Source organism: Peromyscus maniculatus, chromosome 14 (genome assembly GCF_049852395.1).
Source record: "Peromyscus maniculatus bairdii isolate BWxNUB_F1_BW_parent chromosome 14, HU_Pman_BW_mat_3.1, whole genome shotgun sequence".
NCBI lineage: Eukaryota > Metazoa > Chordata > Mammalia > Rodentia > Cricetidae > Peromyscus > Peromyscus maniculatus.
The window spans coordinates 53,888,404-53,899,257 of NC_134865.1; positions in this window are offsets into that span (position 1 = coordinate 53,888,404).

Consider the following 10,854-nt stretch of genomic DNA (forward strand, 5'->3'; position numbering starts at 1 on the left):
TATAGCATTAAGTGCCTGCATCAAAAAAAACCAAGATAATGCAAATTAATAACTTAATGATGCACCTGAAAGCCCTAGAAGACAAGCACAAACAGCACCCTGGAAAGTAGACAGGAGGAGATATGCAAATCAGAGTGGAAATTAATGTTTTTGTATTTTCTTTAGTTTCTCTTGCTATTGCTTTTTAGTTACCTTGTACCACGACTTGATAAAATACAATAAATAAATTTTTAAAATCTAGTTTAAAAACAGAGAGCCTTTGAGATGCCTCAGAGGACAAAAGTACTTTGCTGAGCAGGTGGAGACTTGAGCTCAGTTCCCATAATCCTCATAAAGGTGAAAGAAGAGAATTAACTGCATAAAGTTATCCCCTGACTTCCACATGCACACTGTGGCACACACACACCCTTATACACACACATCTTGCAAACACACACATACTAAGTACACATTTTAAAAAAAATCTGGAAATATCCATTACACATACTCCATAAGGATAGAAAAAAGAGGAGTTAGATTACATAAGCTAGGAATGTAAGTATTATTAATGGTAAAATTATTAATACATAGTCATATTAAAGGAAGGGAGATTGGAAAATAAAAAGACAGGAAAGTAGTGTAATATATATACAAGATGAGGGGAAACAAATACAGAACAAAACAAAGCAATGAAAAACAGCAGCAACAACAAAATATACTGGTTATTTCTTCCTTCCTGTAGAGATAGCGTATACATTTGCTTTAGATTGGGGTTTATTTTGGTATTTCCCCCGTTTTATCATTTACATTTTACCTGACTGGGGTATGTGACACGAAAATAACATCATTTTCTTTTTGAACCCCCCAAATAAATCAAACCAGAAATGGCTGCTCTCAGACTGAGCCCTGCTCTACATTTCCAGTTGACACATGTTACCATAACTATGCCCTGGCTAAATTCACGGCAGTATTTTTTGTATCCAGGCCTGGCAATATGATAAATACTGGGGACACTCTCAGATTGGTTCTGGCAGCTAAACCCAAGGACTTTAATTCAGCTGGGTATCGCCTTACCAAGATGCATTCTGTCATACAGGTATGTGCCTCTTGGACTTTGAGAGTACATTCAAAACAAAGCAATTTGTGTTGACAGGATGAGGCATAGGGTTATGAGCGATCGAGATACTCTGGCCACACCAGTCTGCCAGTTTCCTGTCTGTGCTAGGGCAACTTTTATTTGTCAAATTAATACAACTTAGAACCACCTGGGAATGGGGTCTTAATGAGGAAGTGTCTACATTGTTTTGTCCTGTGGGCATGCCTATGAGGGATTTTCTTGGTTGTGTTGGTTGATATGGTGTGGGAGACCTACTCCCACATTTTCCCCCAGGGTACTCTTGAGAAGGGAAAGGTGAGAAATATTTAGATAGAAATATAGAGGGGAGAAAGACAGTATAGCCTCAGGAGGATCAGGGTCAAAACCCACCAGCCCCTTCTGTCTCTTCTAAAGGGCTATTTACAGAAGTGCCAAGGGGTGGAGCAAAAGACCTCCCCCCTAGCACAGCCTAGCGCAGACCCTCCCAAACATCTGGTAACCATGCAGGTGGTCAATCCATCCCCTTAGGCAGCCCTGGGTAAAGCAAGCTCGGATCTCACTAGGAAACCTCTGCGGGCTTGCACAATATGGAAAGTCCTAGCCCACTGTGAGTGACACTATCCCCTTTGCTGGTAGTCCTAGACTATGTGAGAGAGGAGAGCTAGATGAGCAAGCAAGCAAAGGTGTATGCATTTATTTCTGACCATTCTAGTCTGACCACGACTGCGGCTATGGTGTGACTAAAGTCACTGCAGTGACTCCCCACCCCCAGTGATGGACTCTACCTAGAATTGCAAGCCAGATAAACCTCTTCTGTCCTAAGTTGCTCTTTGTCGAGGTATTTTATCACAGCCACAGCAATGAAACTAGGATGCCATCCTAACCACCCAGCTGGCATTCACACGTAGATAGTCTTGTTCACGAAGGTCAAGCTATGGGTTTTCTAGCTGTGAGACCCTTGGCTCCTTTTGAAACATGGATCACACTTCCCAAAACAGATTTGTATCCAAGAATCTGCATCCAAATCCTGACCTGTTTCCTGGGCCCACACTGAGGTAATTACTGAAGTGATTACTTAACTTAGCTGCTGGAAAGCAGGAGATAGTCAAAGGGTGGAGATGAAAGGCTGCAAAGGCTTCTGTTCTTTCCGGCCCAGAGGTCGTAAAAAGCTCTTTTGAGGTGATGATTCCCTATCTGAGCACAGGTGAATAAACTAGGGGTTCAGGGAGGTCCTTCTCCAGCCCCTGCTTGCTTCAGGGACTGCAGATCTCCTACTGTGCCTGCCAAGCCTTTCCTTTGCTCGTTTATTTAAAGGCCCCATGGAGGAAGAGTCTATCCCTTACTGTTTTGCCCGGTATAAAATACTGGATTCCGCCGGGCGGTGGTGGCGCACGCCTTTAATCCCAGCACTCGGGAGGCAGAGCCAGGCGGATCTCTGTGAGTTCGAGGCCAGCCTGGGCTACCAAGTGAGCTCCAGGAAAGGCGCAAAGCTACACAGAGAAACCCTGTCTCGAAAAACCAAAAAAAAAAAAAAAAAAAAAATACTGGATTCCACGGCCTCTTTCAAGATTGAACGTTTAATGTTCCTGGATGCCACTGGCCTCTGTCTACCGTTGACAGTCATCCACCTTGCCATGCCGTCCCATCCTCCCTGTACGCATGCGTCTGGTGTTTAGACGAATCTTCATACAGATACAGGAAAGTTACAACCGTCTAATACACCATCTTCCCTCTCCTCCTTGCTGAATTTCTGATTCACATCATGAATTATTTGTTTGATTTCACTCAACTGTCTAGCAGTATTCTCTTGTGTTTCTGTTTCCTTCAGATTGGTGCCAATATGCTTTTTGGGCAGTTCTTAACTTCTCTTGCTTTGGAGTCAGTTGCTGGAGAAGTCTTGCACTTCCTTAGTGTTATCAAATTCCACTTTCTTTCATTTTCTTGTAACCTATGTTAAAAATCCATACAACTTGTATATGAAAAGACTTCCACCTTCAGATGTTAGTTTGGTACGTTAGATTCGGTTTTAAGGGGGCTCACTTGTGTAATCTCTGTAGATGCATTGGCTGTAACTGTTGTCAGCAATGCACACAAATACCTCAGTGATACAGGTTACAAAGTTTTCATGGCTAACATGATGTTCCATACACAAGCAATGATGCTGTAGAACTAGCCTGACAACATGATTTTGACTTCTCTGTAGCACTGATTTCTATGCCCACAGAAGCACAAAGCAAATCGGAATCAACTTCCCCACTGAGGAGGATAGGATAGCATGTGGGCCCAGGTGCCACGTGTAAGGGTAGACGGTGGTGCTCGTGACCGGCCGTGGCTACTGCGTGGAAAGGTCACAGTCACGACAGGACCCAGTGATACCAGGGCAGCTGCGGTTTGGCTGGCAGCAGAAGAGAGCAGAGGAATCACGAACCATGGCTACCTTTTAGAGCTTTATTAGGAGGAGGAGGAGGAGGAGGAGGAGGAGGAGGAGGAGGAGGAGGAGGAGGAGGAGGAGGAGAAGAAGAAGAAGAAGAAGAAGAAGAAGAAGAAGAAGAAGAAGAAGAAGAAGAAGAAGAAGAAGAAGAAAAAGAGAGCCAAAGAGACGCAGAGTGAGACAGAGACAGGGACAGAGACTGCACGGAGGGAAAGTACAGAAAGAGAGGGGCACAGAGAGGAGAGAGAGAGAGAGAGAGAGAGAGAGAGAGAGAGAGAGAGAGAGAGAGAGAGAGAGAGAGAGCATGGGGGCAGGACACAGTCGCCTGCTGATGACATACCAAATGCTTACATTCCAGACTTCTTTTGCTTATTATAAAAAAAGCAAGTAAACAGGAATGAATAGGGGCATTGTTTCTCTCAAAAACTGCTTCCAGCTGACTGGTGGACATCAGCTGGCTCTTGGGGGGGAAATAAGGAAGGGGGGTCTTCCAAGGTAGACAGGTTTTGTGGGATGATGAGCTGTCTGCATCTGTTGCTCTGGAGATGTGCATCCCTTGAGGCTGTGACTGGGAATCTTTTGTCTGACAAGATACTGGTGACACAGAAAAAGCTTAGAGAGGAAAATATCATTTTATTTTTTTGGAGTGTTCCCAGACCAGGGGAGTTGGCACTTATCTGAGGTAGATCTGGCCTGTCCATGTGGGTTTAAGCTGGTTTCTGGAGCTCAGGAAAAGTTTTGAAACATGATAAGAAGCAGCAACGAGAAAATTAGTGACCATATGTGGTCTTTAGTACTCTGCTTATATTGGTTAGTGTTAATGGGAGAGTATACAGGGAGAGTACAGGAGAGAGGGGGGCCAGAGACAGAGACAGAGACAGAGAGAGACAGAGAAACAGACAGAGAGAGAGTGTGCAGAGACAGAGAAACAGACAGAGAGACAGAGAGACAGAGAGAGATGATGCAGAGAGAGAGAGAGTGGGGGTGCACATCCAGCTTTTAGGCTGGGATGCAGTCGCCTGCTGATGACATACAGAATGCTATACCATGATCATAGCTGTTGGTTGTGTTGTGAGTAGCCGGGCACTTTAGTATCTATAAAGACAGGGGTGGGGCAGTGCTCTCATGAGCAGCTTCAGAACACATCTGCATTTAGAACTAAACCACCTCTTCTTTTTTTTTTTCATCTTATAACACTTTTTTAAAATTTAAATAACTTTTTTTCATTTATTTTACATACCGACCTCAGTTTCCCCTTGCTCCTCTCCTTCCAGTGCCCCCAACCCATCCCCCGCTTCCCATCAACTCCCCTCTCCTTCCACTCCTCCATCTCCATTAAGAAAGGAGCAGGCCTCCCGTGGGCTTGAACAAACCATGGCACATCAAATTGAGGCAGGACCTAGCTCCTTGCTTGTGTCAAGGCTGGGCAGAGCAAATCCTGCATGGGGAACAGGCTCCCAAAAGCCAGCTAAGCACCGGACAGGTCCTGATCTCACTGCTAGGAGCCTTGCAAAGAGACCAAGCTATCCAATTTTCCTCATGGCCTGCCCTGAGGAGATTTCTCCCAGCGTCCTGGGGAAGACACTAAGATCAGTGGGGGTAATCTGAGGGAATGAACCCAAGTACACCAAGCTCTACAGTCCATTCACTTTATTCATCTGACACAAGATTCTAGCTACACAGACTCAATTCTGTACCCACACATAGCTCCTCTCTGTTCCTTCTCCTCCTATTGTCTCATAACTCTGAGTTCTTTTCCGTCCCCATCCTCATCTTCAACTTCATTCTTCTCCATCCTTGTTCCTTCCCCTTCCTCTTCCTGTGACCCAGTCTACAACCTTGAGGGCTCTGTGTCCATAAAAATAAAACTGCCTTTATTTTTCTAGATGGCCATTGTCTGGCAGGGTGGGATAACTCTGTTCAGAGCTAGGAAACCTACCTCAGTAGCTTCATTGCACCTGGTATGCAAAAAGCCCTTTTGTTCTGAGTCAATTGCTCTGGAATGCCACTTGGGCTGTGAGAGAAAGGAGGGTCGGAGCTTCCTTTGCACAAGAAACAAAGGTATGCACCTAACCTCTGCCTGCCTCCTAGACAGGTGGTGTCTCTGTAAGGGTGTTTACCTTAATTCAGGAGATGAACAGTTGATCTGAAATGCTTATTCTGCCTGCCGTTTTGGCCTTGGATACTTGAGAGGTATTTCAGATAAAATACACTGTTAGAAGTTCTTGGGGAGCTATGGGAGCACACATGAAATTCATAGCAGGAAACAGCCCATATATTAAAAGCCAAATAGCACTAAATACTCCTTGAGATATGGGTTCCTGTGGAAGAATTCCTTGATTCTTCCAGTTTAGCTTTAACCATACATAGCCGAATCCCTATTTCATAATCCTCCAGCTCGTCGCACCAAGGTACACAACTGTCACACACATGCAGAGGGCTAGGTCAGTCCCATGGGGCCTCCATAAGTGTTGGTCCAGCATCCATGAGCTGTCATGAGCTCACGTTCCCCTGTCATGACCCCCTGGGTCATACAATCCCTTCCCCCTTTCTTCAGCAAGACTACCAGAGCTCAGCTCAGTGCTCGGCTGTGGATCTCTGCATCTGCTTCCACCAGTTACTGGATAGAACATCTCTAATAACAATTAGGGCAGTCACCAATTTGATTATAGTAGATGGCCAGTTCAGGCACCCTCTTCACTATTGCTAGGAGTCTTAGCTGGGGTCATCCTTGTGGATTCCTGGGAGTTTCCCTGGTGTCAAGTTTCTCCCTAACCACCCCATCCAACTCCCATCATAGATGTCTCTTTCACTACTCTACCCTCCATTCCATCTCCAACTGCCTCCTGCACCCAATCCACTCTCTCAAGTTCGCATCCCTACATCCCCGCCTCCCCTGCCCCCAGTTTACCCAGGAGATCTTTCCTATTTCCCCTTCCCAGGTAAATCCATGCATCCCTCTTTGGGCCCTCTTTGTTCTCTAGCCTCTTTTGGGCTATGGATTGTAGGTTGGTTATCCTCTACTTTACTCCTAATGTCCACTTATGAGTGAGTACATGCCGTGTTTTTCTTTCTTTGTCTGGGTTACCTCTCTCAGAATGTTTTTTTTTTTTCTAGTTCCATCCATTTGCCTGCAAATTCATGAAATCAATTATTTTTTACAACGAGTAGTACTCCATTGTGTAAATGTACCACATTTTCCTTATCCATTCTTAGGTTGAGAGGCATCTAGGCTGTTTCTTGGTTCTAGCAATTACAAATAATGCTACTATGAACATAGTTGAGCATGTGGCCTTGTGGTATGATTGAACATCCTTTGGGTATATGCCCAAGAGTGGTGTAGCTGGGTCTTGAGGTAGATTAATTCCCAATTATCTGAGAAACCCCCATGCTAATTTCTAAAGTGGCTGCACAAGTTTGCATTCCCACCAACAGTGGAGGAGTGTTCCCCTTACTCCACATCCTCTTCAACATGAGTTGTCATTAATGTTTTTGATCTTAGCCATTCTGACAAGTATAATATGGTATATCAGACTCACTTTGATTTGCATTTCCCTGATGACTAAGGATATTGAACAATTCCTTAAATGTCTTTCTGCCATTTGAAATTCTACTGTTGAGAATTCTGTTTAGCTCTGTAGCACATTTTTAAAATTAGATTATTTGCTATTTTGATGTCTAGTTTCTTGAGTTCTTTGTATATTTTGGAGATCAGCCCTCTTTCAGATGTGGATTTGGTGAATATCTTTTTCCCATTCTGTAAGCTGCCATTTCGTCTTATTGACCATGTCCTTTGCCTTACAGAAGCTCTTCAATTTCAAGAGGCCACATTTATTAATTGTTGATCTCAATGTCTGTGCTACTGATGTTATATTCAGGAATTAGTCTCCTGTGCTAATGTGTTCAAGGCTACTTCCCACTTTCACTTCTATCAGGATCAGTGTAACTGGATTCATGTTGAGGTATTTGAGCCACTTGGACTTGAGTTTTGTGCATGGCAATTGATATGGATCTATCTGCACTCTTTTATGTGCTGACATCTTCATGCCAGTACCATTTGTTGAAGATGCTTTCTTTCTTCCATTGTACAGTTGTGGTTGCTTTGTCCAAAAGTAAGTGTTCATGGGTAAGTGGATTTATATCAGGATCTTCGATTCAATTCCATTGATCCACATTTCTGATTTTATGCCAATACTAAGCTGTTTTTATTACTATAGCTCTATAGTAGAGCATGAAGTCAGGGATGATGATACTTCCAAAAGTTCCTTTATTGTATAGGATTGTTCTGGCTATGCTGGGGTTTCTGTTTTTCCATATGAAGTTGAATATTGTTCTTTTGAGGTCTGTGAAGAATTGTGTTGGGATTTTGATGGAGATTGCATTGAATCTGTAGATTGCTTTTGGTAAGATTGTCATTTTTACTATGTTAATCCTACCTATCCATGAGCATAGGAGATCTTTCCATTTTCTGATATCTTCTCCAATGTCTTTCTTTAAATACATAAAGTTCTTGTCATACAGTTCTTTCACTTGTTTGGTTAGAGTTATCCCAAGATATTTTATATTATTTGTGGCTATTGTAAAGGCTATTGTTTCATTAATTTCTGCCCTGCCTACAGGGCTACAATGGGTACGCGACCACCCTAAGGAGAGAATGTAGGGACAGGAGATAAAAAGGAAATACACCAAGTCTAGATTCTGATCAAGGTGCAACTTTATTTTTCTCCAGAAGGGTTTATATAGTTCCTACAGGGTGGGGGGAGCAAGAAGCTGTCATCTGCATAAGGTGGGGCAAGCTAACAGGATGTTTGTATAAGATGTTTACAGGGTGAAAGGGTCAAGGGCTCTGACTCAATGTCCTGTTGCTAGGCAACCTGACTGTAAGATGATCTAGTTGCCTGTCTTATGGGGGGGCTCCTGTATTTTTCCACTAACTAGAGATTCTGTCCTTGTTCCTAACAGATTTCTTTCTTAGCCCATTTATCATTTGTATATAGGAGGGCTACTAATTTTTTTTGAGTTAATCTTGTATCCTGCCACATTACTGTGTCTGAGAGTGCCTCTCTTGTTCTAATTTTTAGTCTTGGTTTAGTAGGGGTTCTTGGTTAAATTGGTACTATTGGGCTGTTTCTTCAGGGACAGCTGATTTCAGTTGGTGAATTATATACTTATGATTCTGGTGATCTGGTTTAGTGGCTGGGTAGCGCCTTCTTCTGTGTTCCCAGGTCACGTTTTGTTCATTTGTCAACTCCTCAGCTGATCTTGTTTCTTCAGACTTCAAACTGTAGGCATCTGAATCCTCTCCCAGATGGGTTTCAGCTGAGCAGGGTAATCTCACCAACACCTCCAAGTTGTTGGGTTTCACAGGATCAGCAGTTGGGCCCTGGGTTGTCCCCAGACAGAGTGCCCAGACTCGCCCTGGTTCCGTCCCACGGAGATAGCCTCTTCCCCAGGTGTTGGGGCTAGGGGCGTCCCCGTTCCAAGCTTTGTCCACCCCTCTCCATCCCCGGGCCTGTCCACCCCTGTGGCCCGCCGCCACAGGCCCACCTGCATCCACTTGTCTCCGCCACCAGGCCTGTATGTCCCTGTCAGCTGCCGCTGGGTCTGTCTGCCTCTGCGGGCCACCAACGGGCCTGTATGTCTCTGCCGGCTGCCACCGCGGGCCTACCTACCTCTGCTTGTCACTGCTGCGGGGCCCATCCACCTCTGCGGGCTGCCACCGGGCCTGTATGTCTCTGCTGGTTGCCGCTGGGCCTGTATGTCCCTATCGGCTGCCGCCACTGGGCCTGTTCACCTCCGCAGGTCGCTGACCTGCGTCTGCTTGTCTCTGCCGCGTGGCCTGTCCACTTCTGTGGGCCGCTGCTGGGCCTGAATGTCTCTGTCGGCCGCCGGCACCGGGCTGTCCACCTCCGTCTGCTTATCTCTGCTGCAGGGCCTGTCCACCTCTGTGGGCTGCCGCTGGGCCTGAATGTCTCCGCCAGCTGCTGCCGGGCCTGAACGTCCCTGTTGGCTGCCTCTGGGCCCGTCTACCTCCGCGGGCCGCTGCCACAGGCCTACCTGCGTCTGCTTGTCTCCGCCCGTATCCTGCCACATTACTGAAGGTGTTTATTAATTGTAGGAGTTCCTTGGTAGAATTTTTGGGTCACTTATGTATACTATCATATCATCTGCAAATGGTGAAAGTTTGGCTTCTTCCTTTCCAATTTGTATCTTCTTGGTCTCCTTTTGTTGTCTTGTTGCTCTAGTTAGAACTTCCAATACTATATTGGATAGATAGGGAGAGAGTGGAAATCCTTCTCTTGTCCCTGATGTCCCTGATTTTAGTGGAATTGCTTTGAGTTTCTATTTAATTGATGTTGGCTGTTGGCTTGCTGTATATTGCTTTTATTATGTTTAGGTATGTTCCTTGTATCCCTGATCTCTCCAAGACCTTTATCATGAAGGGGTGTTGGATTTTGTTAAAGGCTTTTTCAACATCTAATGAGATGATCATGTGTTTTTCTTTTTTCTTTCAGTTTGTTTATATGGTGAATTATATTGACAGATTTTCATATGTTGAACCATTTCTGCATCTTTGGGATGAAGCCTACTTGGTCAGGGTGGACAATTTTTTTTAAATGTGTTCTTGGGTTTGGTTTGCCAGTATGTTATTGAAGAAGATTTGTCAGTAATTCTCTTTGTTGCATCTTTGTGTGGTTTGGGTATCAGGGTAACCATTAAGGGGATGGGGAGAAGTCTGCAGCTAGGGAAAATCCCAGGAACTCACAAGGTTATCCCCAGCTAAGACTCATAACAGTGGTGGAGAGGGAGCTTGAACTAGGCTTCCCCTGCGCTCAGATTGATGTCTACCCAAATTGTCATCATAGAACCTACATCCAATGACTGATGGAAGCAGATGCAGAGACCCACAGCCAAGTACTTGGCCAAGGTCCTGGAGCTCAGTTAAAGAGACAGAGGAAGGATTATATGAGCAAGGGGATCAGGATCTTGATGGGAAAAACCACAGAGATAGCTTACTCAAGCTAGTGGAAGCTCATGGACTCTGGACTGACTGCTGGGGAGCCTTCATTGAACCGCACTAGGCCCTCTGAATGAGAGTGGCAGTTGTGTGGCTTGATGTGTTTGTGGGTCCCATGGCAATAGGACCAGGACGTATCCCAGGTACACAAACTAGCTTTTTAGAGCCTGTTCCCTATGGTGCAATGCCTTACTCACCCTTGATACAGGGATGGGGAGGGGCTAGGTCTGGCCCCAACTTGGTATGACAGCCTGTGTTGACTACCCCTGGGAGGCCTTATCCCCTATGAGGAAGGAATGGGGGTTAGATGGGGGGAGGCAGAGGCGGAGT